The sequence below is a fragment of the Pipistrellus hanaki genome, assembly GCF_964339955.1.
Source record: "Pipistrellus hanaki genome assembly, chromosome: X".
Lineage (NCBI taxonomy): Eukaryota > Metazoa > Chordata > Mammalia > Chiroptera > Vespertilionidae > Pipistrellus > Pipistrellus hanaki.
Genome location: NC_140524.1, coordinates 59,709,360 through 59,725,162, shown reverse-complemented (window position 1 = coordinate 59,725,162; position 15,803 = coordinate 59,709,360). Strand labels below are relative to the sequence as shown.

Here is a 15,803-nt window from a genome sequence, read left to right as displayed (position 1 = left end):
TTCTTAAGAACAATGTGTGCAGAATAAGAAAAGAGTTCTTTTTTGGTGCTGAATGGCAGGAATCCCTAGAGAAAGAACCTCTCATTATCATGTCACTTAATTATCCAGGGTTTCCTATTTTTCCTTGCAACTCCCTCAGTCTTGAGGTGTGGTAACTCATAGAGCAAATAACATACAGACACCAGTAAGCACTCCATTTGGTGACACCTTTTGAACATACCTTTGAAGGAGAACTCCACCAATTGTTCTATAAAGTAGACAAATGTTTCACAAATAAACATCAAAGAAGATGTTTGTCAGTTAATTTACATAGCCATCTTATACCTGGAAAGTAACTGACTTTTCACCCATCTTCAGTTCGTAAAAATATTTTTAGTTAAGCTGGCACTAATCTTTGCAGTCTTGTCAAATGCTTAAAATGAATTTACCCAAGCAAGTAGCATCGGGCTAAACTAATCACAGGCAGTTGTCAGCTATTTTACTGTAAATCGTCAGTAGAAATGACCAAAGTTGGGGGGAAAGTTGAAAAAGGCACTTATTCTAACCCAACCAGTACTTTAATACAAACACAGTAATTAATCTCCATGCAGGTTGACACCAGTGTTACAAATAATATAATTTGTCATGCAGGTCCCAGCACACTGCCATGCTAACTAGTGCCAGCATAATTAAGAAGGTGGTTAAAAGATTTTACAAATAGAGAATGGAAGAATGCATCCTTCAAACATTGCTCTCCCATAAGGGTATTTTTCCATTGATTTTTAGAAAGGGTGAAAGAGAGAGAGGAAGGGGGGGAAAGAGGGAGAGAGGGAGAGAGGGAGAGGGGAGAGAGAGAGAGAGAGAGAGAGAGAGAGAGAGAGAGAGAGAGAGAGAGAGAGAGAGAGAGAGAGAGAGAGATTAGTTGCCTTTGCACAAGTCCCAACCATAGCCAGAGATAGAGCATGCAACCAAGGTACATGCCCTTGACCGGAATCAAACCTGGGACCCTTTAGTCCATAGGCTGATACTCTATCCACTGAGCCAAACCTCCTAGAACAGAAGGGCAAAATATTTTTTATATTTCTTTCTACCCTTTTGATTTCACTGGTCAAAAACACGTTTTATTTTCCCGTCAGTCAGTATAGAGCTATGGCACCATTGTGACGTTACTTAAATGTTAATATAAAATGAAAGCCCATTAGATACCAGAGAAATAGAACAAGACATTTAGTTTTCAAGGAAATGTAAATGATTCTCTCCCACAATGATGTAAAAGATGATTACAAAATAGAAGCCTCAAGCATGTTATAACTGTTTTTAATCTTGCGGGAATAGGTTCATAATGAGGTGTGTCCACATAACTATCTTAAGTAGCCATAGGATTCTGGGTATTAACAACATTTTTTCATTCAAGTGGCCAAAAGCTGTGATGGCTAGACTTCTTCAGAATATTCAAAATAGGTTCCTTCCCTCACTTCCTTTCCTCCCTTCCTCCCTCCCTCCCATAAATACAGTACATGCTAGTATAATAAGTAACTTATCCTAACTATAACACTAGAATAGTCCTCCCTAAGTCACTGTTCCGGGGGGGAAGGGGCGGGGGCAGCCCAAAGATGATGGTGTCTGCAAATGCCAGGTCAAACTGGTTCAGGTACTTGTCCATAATAAATGTTCTCAAGAAATTGTTCTAACTTGGAACTTAAAATACAGGATCAATCTAAAATAATTAAAATAATGCAAAGGAATAAAGTATATGCAATTATATTAATTGTTCTTTTAAATAGATGCTCTTAGAAACCTAACTCCAGGAATCAGGTCTCTGAAGACTTACACGTTAGGATAAATCATTTTTAAACATCTTACTGTTTCCTAGGAAAACAGCTTTAGAGGTCTAGAGAAATCACATAATTTCATGAAAGAGTTTATGAATACCTTTTCCCCATTTTCAAAGATAACTAAAGATATTTTAATCTAAGCTCCTACCATGGTTAGGAGCCCTTCCAGGACAAAATCACAATGCACATACCCATCAACAATTCTTATAGTAGTATCCTCCTTCCTAACATGCAGGGGAATCACATCCTAACACCCAGGGATATTCCTCTCATTTACCCTCTGGGGTCTAAGACTTCATTTCAAAACTTTATACTGTCTTTGACTATCACTGGAAATGTATGCAAGTCTCTCCAAGTTCCAGTTTCTTCATTTATAAAATGAGTGAAATAATAGTATTTTACCTTGGAGAGTGTGGGTGTGAAGTATAAAGGAGAAAATGCATATAAAAACTTATATTGCCATATAATAAACTAGTGGCCTAGTGCACGGAATTTGTGCATGGGGGTGTACGGAGGAGTGTCCCTCAGTCCAGCCTACACCTGCTCCCATCTGGGACCCCTAGAGAGATGTCTGACTGCCAGTTTAGGCCCTATCTGAGAGTCTCACAACCCAGGACTGCTGGCTCCTAACTGCTCACCTGCCTGCCTGCCTGCCTGATTTCCCCTAACCACTTTGCCTGCCAGCCTGCTCGCCCCCAATTGCCCCCCCCCACTGGCCTGCTCGCTCCCAACCATACTCCTGCTGACGTGCTCATCCACACCTGCCCTCCCTGCTCATTTGCCCACCTCCAGTCCCCCCCCCCCCCTGCACTGGCCTGATTGCTTCCAACTGCCAACTGCCCCCCCCTAGCTGATCACCCCCTACTTCCACCCCACCAGCCTGATCACCCCCAATCCCCCCCATGGCCTGATGACCCACAAATGCCTACCCCTCTTGGCTTCTAACCACCTCTACCTCAGCCCTGTCACCATGGCTTTGTGCAAAAGAACATTCAGAAGGTCTCCTGGAAGGTCTCCCAGTCTAATTAGCATATTACCCTTTTATTAGTATAGAGAGAGGCCTGGTACACAGGTGGGGGCCGGCTGGTTTGCCCTGAAGGGTATCCGGATAAGGGGGGGTTCCCTTGGGGGTGGGGCAGCCTGGGCAAGGGGCCTGTGGTGGTCTGTGGGCTGGCCATGTCCCCATTAGGGTGGGGTCACCACTGGGGATGGTGCCAGCCTGGGCAAGGGACTGGGGCAGTTTTTGGGCCAGCCACGCCCCCATGGGGTGAGGGTCCCTGCTGGGGGGGAGTGCCAGCCTGGGTGAGGGGCTGATGGCTGTTTGCAGGCTGGCCATGTCCCCCTAGCTGGGACCCTCACCCTCATGGTGGTGTGGCCAGCCTGGATGAGGGGCTGAGGGTCTTTTGCAGGCCACTCTCAGTGTCCAGCCTGGGCTACTGAAGCCTCCCGCCTGCTCAGGCCAGCTCTATGGCCACCACCCACAGGCCCCTCCTTTGGGTGCCAGCCCAGGTGGGCGGGAAGCTTCGCTTCCTCCATCACAAGGGATGACCTAAGCCTCCCGCCTGCTCTGGCTGGCTCTGTGGCTGCCTCCATCTTTGTCTCTCTAATTTGCATACTCACTCCTGCTTGGCTGGTGACATCAATTTACATATTTCCCTTTTATTAGTGTAGATGCTTGATAAATGCTACTATCACTCTACTGCTGAACACTCTTATTGTAGCTACTATTAAACTTCTTTTCTCACTTTTTAAAAATACTCCTAAGAAGAATACTTAGGATTTTATATACTCAATTCAACATTCTCATAGTTGCCAAAAAGATATACAAATTAAATTTAAATATTTTAGAGAATTTCATAAGAAAAACTTACATTTAAGGGATTATATATTAAATATGCCATGCATTATAATAGTGTAACTGAGCAAATAAAAATCACATAAGGCCCTGGAAGGTGTTGCTCAGTGGTTGGAGCTTCTGTCCAAGCACTGAAGAGATTTGGTTCAATTCTTGGCCAAGGGCACATACCTGGGTTGCAGGTTTGATACCAGGTCCCAGTTTGGACTTGTGCAGGAGACACCCAATGGAAGTGTCTCTCTCACATTGATGCTTCTCTCCCTCCCTCCTTCCCTTCCACTTTTTCTAAAACTCAATGGAAAAAATATCCATAGGTGAGGGTTAACAAAAAACAAACAAACAAACAAACAAAAAAAGAACACACCCACACACCCACACACAAAAATCCCATAGGGTAGAAAGCATGTTTCAGCACTGGGATGGTCTTTGGGGATACAGTAATAAAATAAAGTTCAATGAAAGAGGCAGCAATGCACTCCGAGGTCCCGGATCTGTCTCTTGCTTCAACAGTTTTTGGACAGAACAGACCCAGGGATGCCTGTTCTTCCAGCCTCCAGCCACTCTCCTGCATCTCATCCAGTCACCACCTTCAGCACCACCTAGGGGACCAGCTGACACAGTTTTTTTTTGTGTGTGTTTTTTCTACCTTAACGCCTCATTGTTGAACAACCATAAGCTCCCAAAGTCATCATAATTATTCCACCGAGGTGGAGGCTTCAGTCAACTGCCTGATCAATATGCACCTGCGGACCTCCTACACCTAACTCGCTCTGGGCTACTATTTAGACCATGAGGATGTGGCTCTGGAGGGTGTGGGCCACTTCTTCTGTAAGTTGGCGAAGAAGCGTGAGGGTGCAGAGCATTTCTTAAAGTTGCAAAACAAGCGAGGCAGCTGTGTTCTCTACCAGGACATGCAGAAACCTTTCCAGGATGACTGGGCCAAAAATCAGGATGCCATGGAATCTGCTCTGGCCTTGGAGAAGAGCCTGAACCAGGCCCTTTTGGAGCTGCAGACCCTGGCTTCTACCAGTGCAGACCCTCATGTTTGCGACTTCCTGGAGAACCACTTCCTGGATGAGGAGGTGAGACAGATCAAGAAGATGGGTGATCACCTAACTACAATAACATCTGCAGGCTGGCCGGCCCCCAGGCTGGACTGGGCGAGTATCTCTTCAAAAGGCTCACCCTCAAGCACGATTAGGAGCCTTTGGAGCCTAGAAACTTTTCAGAGCACCCCCCCCTACCCCCACACACACATCCCCCTGGAGTCTCTGGCTTTTACCTGAGCCTCTTCCTGAAACTACTAGCCATTCTTTTAACCACCCTGGAGCCCTCTCCCATGCATCAGACCAAATGAAACAATAAAGCTTTTTGCAGAAGAAAAAAAAAAAGTTCAACGAAAGAGACTGTTTTATGATATTGAAGGAAGCCTACTTGGAAGAGGTGGCAACTTAATTAACCTAAAATTATGGATGGGATATAGACTTTCAAAGTCTTGGGTCCAAGGAGTAGAATAATAGAAAGTAATTCAGTTCCTCTGGAGTACATGTCCCTTAGTGGGATATTTTAGGAGACAATTTGAAACTAGACCACAGTGATTATATTTTGATTCTTAAGAAGCTGTATGATTAGTCCTATACAGAACCAGTTTTTTAAAAAAGGGTCCCTGTCAGGCATATCTGTTAAACTCTTCATTTGATCCCTCTTTTTAACATCTAAAATAATATTTTAAAACCAACAACTTTATTTTCTCTCCTGATTTTTCAAGCAATGCATTATTACTAGGGAATATTAAGAGGTTATATAAAGTGAGAAGACCATTATATCTGATTTATTAATGTTTTAGCACATATAATGTTCAAAAAGAAGGAAGGGAGATGCAGATATTTCTGTAAGCAGAAGTGATAGCCAAGTTATTTGGCCTTTTGTAAATGTGAAGAATACTCCTGATTCAGTTCCTAAGCAACATCAACATCAGGTAAAATGCTGTCTACATGGACCCTTTTGCTGAACATGAAAGCTATAGAGTACAAGTACTTCAAGGTCAAGAAAAGAAAATGTTATAATTTGTTTTCAGAATAAAAGAATCCTCTCCAATTGATTTCAAAATATTTTAATAGTAGAAATCTAATTCAAAGCTTGTATTCCATAAACTACCGTTATAAAAATAGAAATTAAAGTTTCTCAACTACAATACACACACACACACACACACACACACACACACACACACAAACACATGGGGCTGTGTTTGCAGACTGCATAAAAAGTTTACATTTGCATGTATACGATATGTAGTATAACAAACATATGGATGGGGCCTCTCCTGCCCTCCTCCCTACTATCTGCTGCTGGATAGTTCTCCTTTTCCACTGGAACCCTTTTAACTGTTGCTATGGAAAAAAAACTCCTGCTAAGCCCTCTATTTGTAAATGTGAAGAATACTCCTGATTCAGTTCCTAAGCAACATCAACATCAGGTAAAATGCTGTCTACATGGACCCTTTTGACATTGTTCCCAGACTGACCACCACCAGAGTAGTTCACTTTTGGATACATTCCAATGGATTAATAGTCTAAATCTTTAAGACTATGTCAAAGCCTATTTTTATACAATATATTCACTACCAATTGCTACACTATCATTAAAAATCATGAAAATGTTTAGTGAAGGGGAATGATAAACATGATGTATTGTTATGCAAGAAAATCATAGCAAATATATAAACATTGTATTTTTGCATTTTTAAAAAAATATATTTTATTGATTTTTTACAGAGAGGAGGAGAGAGGGATAGAGAGCTAGAAACGTCGATGAGAGGGAATTATTGACCAGCTGCCTCTTGCACACCCCCTACCTAGGATGTGCCCACAACCAATGTACATGCCCTTGACTGGAATTGAACCTGGGACCCTTCAGTCCGCAGACCGATGCTCTACCACTGAGCCAAACCGATTTCGGCGTATTTTGCATTTTTGCTTAGATAACCGATTTATTAAAGTGCACAGAAAAATAAGACTAAGAGCTACAAACCAAAATATTAACAGCGGTTATGTTTGGATCATAAAAATAATAATTTTATTCTTTTTAGGACTTTCCTAAATTCTTTATTTTAAGAACTTTAATTTTTATTTTAGTTTTTTTGTTTGTTTGTTATTATGTGTGTGTGTTTTAATTTTTCGAGAGGAAGGTGGGAGGAAAGGAATCGCAACTAGACTCATGAACTCAAAGACTCCCAGATTCATATATCCAGGCAGACCTCTCCCAATGAGTCCAGACTCATATTTCCATCTGCCTTCTTGGCAACCCTGTTTAGAAAATGTGTGGGCATGAGAACAGTAACATACCCGAAGGAAGTCCTTATACCTGAACCAAAATTTGTTCTATCTGCTTCTTCCTCATCTCTCTAAATGATATTATCTTTCTAGTTACTCAAGAAAAATGCCCCCACCCCCCAAAAAAATGAGAAGTTACTTATTTGATTCAATTTTTCTTGCAAACTATGTCTAATCAATTCCCAAATTTTTAGTCCCCAAATATATCAAGAATTTGATTTTTTTTTCCAGCACTGCCACCATCTGATGCAAGCCACCTTCATTTCTGCCAGGATTACTGAATAAGCCTCCTAATTGTTCTGTGTTCCTCCCTTGCTGCCTATGGATTATTTTCAAAACAGCAGCTAGAGTGGTGTTTTTAAAGAACTAAGTTATCAGAATATGTTATTTCTCTGCTCAAAACTCTCCAGTGCCTTCCCATCTCCAAGTAAAAGCTCAGGTCTTTCCAGTGGCCTAAAGAGGCACCTACCAGCTCTGGGCTTCTGTTATCAACCTGACCTCATCTCTGAGTACCCTTACACTTGTTCTTTCCGTTGTAGCTGCTTTGTCTTCTTACTTTTCCTCAAATTCCCCCAAGCACTTAACTGCCTAGGAACTTTGCACTTTGCTGTTCCAGGCTAAAGAACCTCACTGCTGATCATGTTCACACTCGTCTACCTTTATGATTCTCCATAATGTTTACAACCATCTTTATACAAAATCATTACTTACTCATTTGCTCATTGCCTCTCTCCCCACTTCTAGAATGTAAACATTAGGAATCTCAGATTTTTAAATATTTTCTTTCACTACCTATTCACAGTATCTGGAACAAAATCTGACAGTAGCAGGAAACTAATAAGCATCTATACTAATAAAAGAGTAATATGCAAATTAACCATCACTCCTCTCAAGCCATGCCCACCAGCCACGCCCACCAGTCTATCAGAGTGAGCATGCAAATTAACCCCAACCAGGATGGCTGCAGCCACAGAGAGCAGTTGAGAGGCTTGGGTTTCCCTGGCAACGGAAGCCAAGCTTTCCACACACCCTGGCTGGCCTAGGACTCCACTCAAGGATACAAGTTTCAATTATAAAAGACAAATCCCAAGAAAAATGGCAGCAACCATGGAGCTGGAGAAAGCAGGCTAGGGTTGCTCACGGCAATATAGGAAGCCAAGCTTTCCACCTGCCACGGCTGGCCTAGGCCTCCACTCTAAGCTACAAAGTTTCAATGATAGAAGATACATAAAACCAAATAGTAATGGCTAATGGCCACAGAGTGAGCAGGGGGCTTGGCTCTGCTCCAGGCTACAAAGTTTCAATTGTAGAAGATAAATAAACCTCAGATACCAGGGCCTCCACTTGGGTTACCAGGGGGCATGGCCAGCCTGCAAACTACCACAGGCCTCGTCCAGGCTGCCCCATGCCCCAAGAGAACCCCCACCCTGATCTGGGACACTCTTCAGGGCAAACCAGCTGGCCCCCACCCATTCACCAGGCCTCTATTCTATCTAATAAAAGAGTAATATGCAGATTGACCATCACTCCAACACACAAGATGGCTGCAACCATGTGGTCAAAGATCCTGCCCCCATGTGGACACAAGATGGCCACCACAAGATCGCCAGCAGGGGAGGGCAGTTGGGAGCCACCAGGCCTGCAGAGGAGGGAAGTTAGGGGTGACCAGGCCGGCAGAGGAGGGAAGTTGGGGGCAAACAGGCTGGCACAGGAGCAGTTAGGCATCAATCAGGCTGGGAGGGGAGTTCTTAAGGGGGGAATCAGGCTGGCAGGCAGAAGTGGTTAGGGGCAATCAGGAAGGCAGGCAGGCAAGCAGTTGGGAGCCAACAGTCCTGGATTGTGAGAGGGATGTCCGATTGCCCCTTTAGACCCAACCCCACGGGTCTAAAAAGGCAGTTGAATATCCCTTGAGGGATACCAGATTGGAGAGGGTGCAGGCTGGGCTGAGGGATACCCCCCTAACCCTGTGCACAAATTTTGTGCACTGGGCCTCTAGTTGTTTAAATGAATGAATATAAATAATAAATTTAGCAGAATATCTTTATGACCCCAGGTAGAAAGAGTTTTTATCATCATCATCATCATCATCATCATCATTATTATTGATTTTTTAAAATAGAGAAACATCTATGTAAAAGAGATACATCAGTCTATTGCCTCCCTCCCAACCAGGGATCGATATGTGCCCTGACCCAGAATAGAACCTGTGACTTTCCAGTACATGGAATGATTCTCCAACAAACTGAGCCACACTGGCCAGGGCAGAAAGAGTTGTTTAAACAAAATACAAAGAGTCTAAGCCATAAAGAAAATGATTGAGAAAAAAAAAATGATTATATTAACATTTTTTAAATTCTGTTAATTAAAAAGCGGAATATTAAATAATAAAAACAGAAGCCTCAACTGTGACCAGTTATTTGCATCACATATTACTGACAGTGAATTAGTATCTCCAATATTTAAAGAATTCATTAACAGACTTAAGAAAAAGATAACCCAAAAGAAAATTGGAAGACAAGAATTTTTTTCAATAGCCAATAAAAATCTTTAGCCTTATTAGCAATCACAGAAATGCAATCTGAAAACACAGCAAGACACCATTTTCACCCACTAGGTTAAAAAATTAAAAAGTTTAACAATATTAAAAGCTATCGAGGGAATAGTTAAATCTTGTTATTGGAAGTATAAATTGGTACAACTGCTTTGGAAAAAAATATTTGGACTTACATAGTAAGTGTAAAGGCACACACATCAATGACCTGATCATTCTAATCCTATTGTAGATTCACACTGGAGCAGTAGTTCTCAATGTGTGGTTTAGAGACACTAGGGTTCTCTGAGGGCCCTTCAGTAGGTCCTTGATGCTAACAGTATCCTATATCATAAAAGCCTAATATGCTACGTGTCTGGTTGACCATTCAACCAATCAAACCATAATATGCTAATTATATGCTAAGGTCACTCAACCTCTCACTATGACGTTCACTGACCACCAGGGGGCAGACACTCTGACCAGATTTGTTTGCTGCTGGGGTCCAGCTGATTAGGACAGAGCTAGACAGGCTGGACATGCCCTGGAGCCCTCCCACTGTCCCTCCCTGACTGGCCAACCTCCTGCGTCCCTCCCCTGGTGGCCCACCCTGATTGGCCTGATAAGGACTGTGTAAATAGAGGCTGGACATGCCCTGGAGTCCTCCCTTGGTCCCTTCCCAGTCCCAATTGTGCACCAGTGAGGTCCCTTGTCCTGGCCTGCGCCCTCTTGTAATCTGGAGCTCCTCAGGGAATGTCAGAGAGCAGGTTTCTGCCCAAACTTGCAAGTAAACTGTGGTGAGTTCATCCAATGGAAAGCTAATTGCAGGGGAACTGAAATTCAGGTTCATACATGAACATTGGTAAAGGTAACAATATTTAATTTAAAAAAATTATTTGCAGAACAATGTATATTTTAAGATTCCCTTTATGTTATAGGTTCAAAACTGAGCAAAAGTAGACAATATATTATTTAGGGTTATATCATGGTAAAACTATAAAGAAAAACAGGGATGATACACACACAGCTCAGGACAAAGGATAGCTCTGGAGTGGGAGGGGAAGGACAGGGTCTAGGAAAACACAAGGGCACTGATGACAGTTTCATCTCCTTAGTTCAGTAAGTTAATATATTTAAAAATGATTATTCTTTGTAATTTACATGTCATATGTATGTGGCATATTTTATAAATTTTAATGTGTTTACTAACATTTAAAAAAAATCTGAAAGCTATTGCTTGCCTAGTTTTTTTTCTAGTCTTTCTAGGAAGGAGTTGAGTCACATACTATTCAATAGCCTATGTAGCAAAATGTGTTTATGTTTTAACTAGTGGTCCAGTGCACAAAATTGGTAACATGGAGTGGGGTTCACTCAGACCAGTCTGCACCCTCTCCAATTGAGGATTCCTTGGGGGATGTCCAACTGTCAGCTTAGGCCCGATCCCTGTAAACTGCAAGCTGGACATCCTTCTCACACTCCGGGACAGCCGCTCACCTGCCTACCTGATCGCCCCTAACTGCCTCTGCCTGCCTGATCTCACCCCCCAACTCTCCTCCCCTGCCAGCCTGGTTGCCCACATGCCCTCCCTTACAGGCCTGATCTCCCCCTTAACTGCCCTCCTTTGCTGGCCAATTTGGTTCTGATTGGTCTGTTTCTATGCAAGTCAGCATCAAAAGCTCTACCTTCTAGGCAGTCATTGGCTCCTCATAATTCACCCAGATTTGGTTCTGATTGGCTAGTTACTATGCTTCAGTGTCAAAATCTCCACATCCTAGGCATCCATTGGCTCCTCACACTTCATCCAGATTTGGTTCCAATTGGTCAGTTTCTACGCCAGTCAGCATCTCTGGGCCTATCAATGGGTCCTGATCAGAAAGGTAGGGCTAATCAGCAGCCCTGGTGGAGGCCTGGAGAGAAATGGAGGCATGGCTAGTGGCCAAACTGGGAGAGAAAGAGAGAATCAAGTACTTATTAAAAGAGGCAACAGAGAGAGAGAGGGAGAGGGAAAAGGAGAGGGAGAGGGAGAGGGAGAGAGACATCAATGTGAGAGAGACACAGGTACTGGTTGCCTCTGGGGCCAGGGATTTAACCTGCAAACCAGGTATGTGCCCTTGGGGAGAAATCTAACTGGTGACCCTTATGGTGAACAGGTTGATGATCTAACCACTGATCAACACCACCAAGGGCTGTATAAGTTAAATTTACATATGTTATATGTCAATAATATCTCAATAAGGCTGGGGGGAAAGCTGAGGAATCACGTAATGCACCGCTTTATTTATTAAAGAAATATAATTGGTAAATTGGCATTGTCACTCCTGACAGTATTCTACCAAACAAAATGATAGCATAAGCTTATGTGAAAGGCTACTAATACTATTCAAGTTATTCTGTATAAAAATTACTTTTAAATATATTTTAATGATTTTTTACAGAGAGGAAGAGAGAGGGATAGAGAGTTAGAAACATCAATGAGAGAGAATCATTGATCAACTGCCTCTTGAACACCCCCTACTGGGGATGTGCCCGCAACCAAGGTACATGCCCTTGACCGGAATCGAACCTGAGACCTTTCAGTCCACAGGCCGATGCTCTATTCACTGAGCCAAACTGGTTTAGGCTATTCTGAATAAAATTTAAGAAAAAAGGCCAGTCTCAAAACTGACTGGCATATTCCCAGAGGCTAGAAACCAAAAGGGAATTCAAAGCCAAACCTCTGATAAGGAGCATACGTTTATGCCAATAAAAACATGGAACTAAATGGAGGCATAAAGACTAGGATTTTAATATCTGCATAAGGAAAAGAATTTATGTCACAAGCTTCTTGTGCATGAAGAACTGGAAATGAGCTTCCTGAGTAAGGCTAGGACCCTGGAAAGGTGGCCCCACCTAGAAATATGGTCTAGAAAAACTTCAGCCACCTGCTGAGGCATGTGACAGGGAGACAAGCTAACCCTGTCAAGCTGTGGGTAGAAAAGTGAGATGGTATGCCCTATCAATCTGTGAGGAAAATTTGTTCTGAAAGACTAAAATAAAACTTGTAAAATTCAGCAGAGACAGAAAAACGCAAACCAATCCATATGGCACTTCATAACCCAGAGCATCTGGAATTTCTAAAAACAAAAAGAACAAAACAAAACAAAAAAACAAAAACAAAAACAAAACAAAAAAAAACCTGCTGAAGGTAAGCTTCCATGTAAAGAAATTACAAATCCTATGAACAAACAAACAAACTTCTATGAGATAGCAAAATAACAAATGGTAAAATTCATAACTCAGGAGCTAAAGATATTAGAATAACCAGAAAGAGGTTTTAAAATAAATATGCTCAAATGATCCAAGAAAAGGGAATCAAAAGGGGGAAAATAATGGATTAGAAAATAGAAACAAGCCTAGCAAAAATGGGAGGTATAGATGTTATAATTATGAAACCACTATAATAAAAATTAATTGCTACTGTTCTAAGCTCATTCTATACATTCACTCATTTAACACCAAAACCTATAAGATAGATGCTATTCTTATCTCCATGTTGAAAATGATGAAACTGTGGCACAAAGTAGGTAAGAAATTAGCCCAACATCAACCAGCTAGTGAGTGGCAGAGAAAGAACTTAAAGCTAAGAATTCTGCCTTTGAAGTCTTTACTTATAACTACCACACTATACTGCTTCTTAACAGATGACTTGAAAAGTTTACTAAATATAGCTAAAGAGAGAATTAGTGAGTTGGAAGATAAATCCAAGGTCATTTATAATATTGAGGTAATAGTAAGAAGAAAACTAAGAAGAGTTTAAAAGGGGATATTAAAAAGATATACTAAGAGATGGATATTATGAAAGAATAGTAAGCTTGGAGGACAGAATAAGAAGTTTGCAAATATATCAGGTAAGAATTGCAGATTAAGAGAACAAAATGTTAAAAAATTGAAGACTCATCAAGACTGAAAAATACAACATAATGCTAAAGATTTAGTTGCTTCTTAACTAAAATAGAAGTAACAACACAGGAGTTTTTATCATAATGATCAATTTAGAGAAAGATTGAAATAAAATGTACTTCCAATTAGTACTACTGCTTTAAAGATATTTTGGTGCCAGGGTGGAATATTTTCCTAGAATAGCACTTTTACTAAACCATTCTCCTGCTCATGGTTGCACATTGTCCACCTAGTCTTAATGCAAGAGTGTAAACTCAATTTAACTTTTAAATTACCACATATCAATAGCATAGTTCTATCTCATAGCTGGACCTAAATAACTAGACTCAGTCATGTGCCAATCAAGCCAATTGTGTCACTGCCATCTGCAGATAATCTGTTCTGTCTGCCTATGCATTTAACAGCACTGTTTTTCTTGCCTTTACTTCTCTCTGCTGCCGAATACCTACATCCATAGAGTAGTTTAACTTACCTCCTCTGTCAATTCTAACCCATCTTGTGGCTATCTTGTGGCTATAGGCGCTGCTATCTTTGAAGGCGGGGCAGTCAATTAACATATTTCCTCATTGGCTGTGGGCACTGCCATCTTTGAGGGTGGGGCATTCAATTAGCATATTCTCTCTTTATTAGATAGGATTAAAACATGATAAATTATGTTAAAGATGGGAGGAAAAAGTCAAAATAAAACAATGATGGCATCTGTGTGTGTTATAAGAATGAACCCTCTTCTTTGTCCACTTCCACAATAATGTCCTAAGTACACATGACAATGAAGGGTAGTAGAATATGCAGCCCAGGTTATGCCATTTTGATATAAGGACTATTTTGAGCCAAAGGCAATTAAAAGGAAAACACAAGAAAAATTCCCCTCCAACTCTCTATAAATTAGGGCAGAATGAGTCTCAACTGGAGACAACTCTAAACTCTTATCAGCAGCAGAGACTATACAACAAATATTACTAACTAGCTCTTATCATCCATTAATTTTCTTCATACATATTTTTACCTTTCTACAATTTGCTGCCTCTAGAAGCTCAAAGACCATTTTCTTTGTCTTGTCACTTCTCTACAAAACTTATTGTTCTTTTGTTAAGATGCTGTCTAAGCCCAATTTTTAACCCCTTTGAGTTACTCATCACTGAGAACTCTCATATATATGCATGCACTAATAAACTTGTGTCTTTTTCTCTTGTTAGTCTCTCTTTTCAGTATAATTTATAAGTCCTCAGCCAGAGAACCTAGAAACACAAACAGAAAAAATAAAGTTTTTCCTTCAGTATAACCATGATTTTCAACCTTTTTCATCTTACGGTACACATAAACTAATCATTAAAATTCTGGGGCACACCAAAAACAGATTTTTTGCCAATCTGTCAAAAAACAGGTATAGCATCGATTCATTCACACTGGACAAATATTGTGTTGGTAGTTGTCATTTTTGCATTTAACAATCTAAGGGAAAAAAGGTCAGTGCTCCTAACTAAACAGTCAGGTATTGCATGTTCTCAAAATTCTTGTGGCACACCAGTTGAAAAATTACTGCTATAATAGGTACATTTAATAAAAAGTGCTTGGCAGGGAGACTTTGAAATGCCAAATGTTATTAATTAATTTTTAAACTATCTCTCTTACTTGAAAAAAAAGAAATCCAATAGACTAATATTTAAAGAAAACATGAACAATTACTAGAAAATGTATACTTGTATATTTTAAGCATGATAGCTGCATATTAAATATAACTTACTATTGATAGCAATCCTATCTAATAAAAAAGTAATATGCAAATTGACCATCACTCCAAAACACAAGATGGCTGCCCCCATGTGGTCAAAAATGGCTGCCCCCATGTGGACACAAGATGGCCACCACAAGGTGGCCAGCAGGGGAGGGCAGTTGGGAGGGACCAGGTCTGCAAGGGAGTGCAGTTGGGGGCAATCAAGCCTGCAGGGGAGGGCCGTTATGGGTGGCCAGGTTGGCAGAGGAGGGAAGTTGGGGGTGACCAGGACTGCAGGGAAGGGCAGTTGGGGGTGGGGGGACCCAGGCTTGCAGGGGAGAGCAGTTGGGGGGGACCAGGCCTGAAGGGGAGGGCAGTTAGGGGTGACCATGCTGGCAGGGGAGTAGTTAGGCATCAATCAGGCTGGCAGGGGAATAGTTAGAGAGTGATCAGCCTGGCAGGCAGAAGCGGTTAGGGCAATCAGGAAGGCAGGCAGGTGAGCAGTTGGGAGTTAGCAGTCCTGGATTGTGAGAGGGGTCCCAGATTGGAGAGGGTGCAGACTGGGCTGAGGGACACACCCTGCGTTAGGAATGAATTTTGTGCACTTGGCCTCTAG

The 15,803-nt window shown here is 41.6% G+C and overlaps 1 protein-coding gene and 1 pseudogene across 8 annotated transcripts in view; one reads left to right on the top strand and one right to left on the bottom strand.

Moving 5' to 3' along the window:
• The window catches only part of DIAPH2 (diaphanous related formin 2), a 942,260-nt gene that overhangs the window by 398,377 nt on the left and 528,080 nt on the right, over positions 1-15,803 (bottom strand). The gene's annotated exons all lie outside the window — the stretch shown is intronic.
• On the top strand, positions 4,407-4,870 carry LOC311615315 (ferritin light chain-like; annotated as a pseudogene). The gene has a single exon. The product of its transcript is annotated as a ferritin light chain-like (transcript).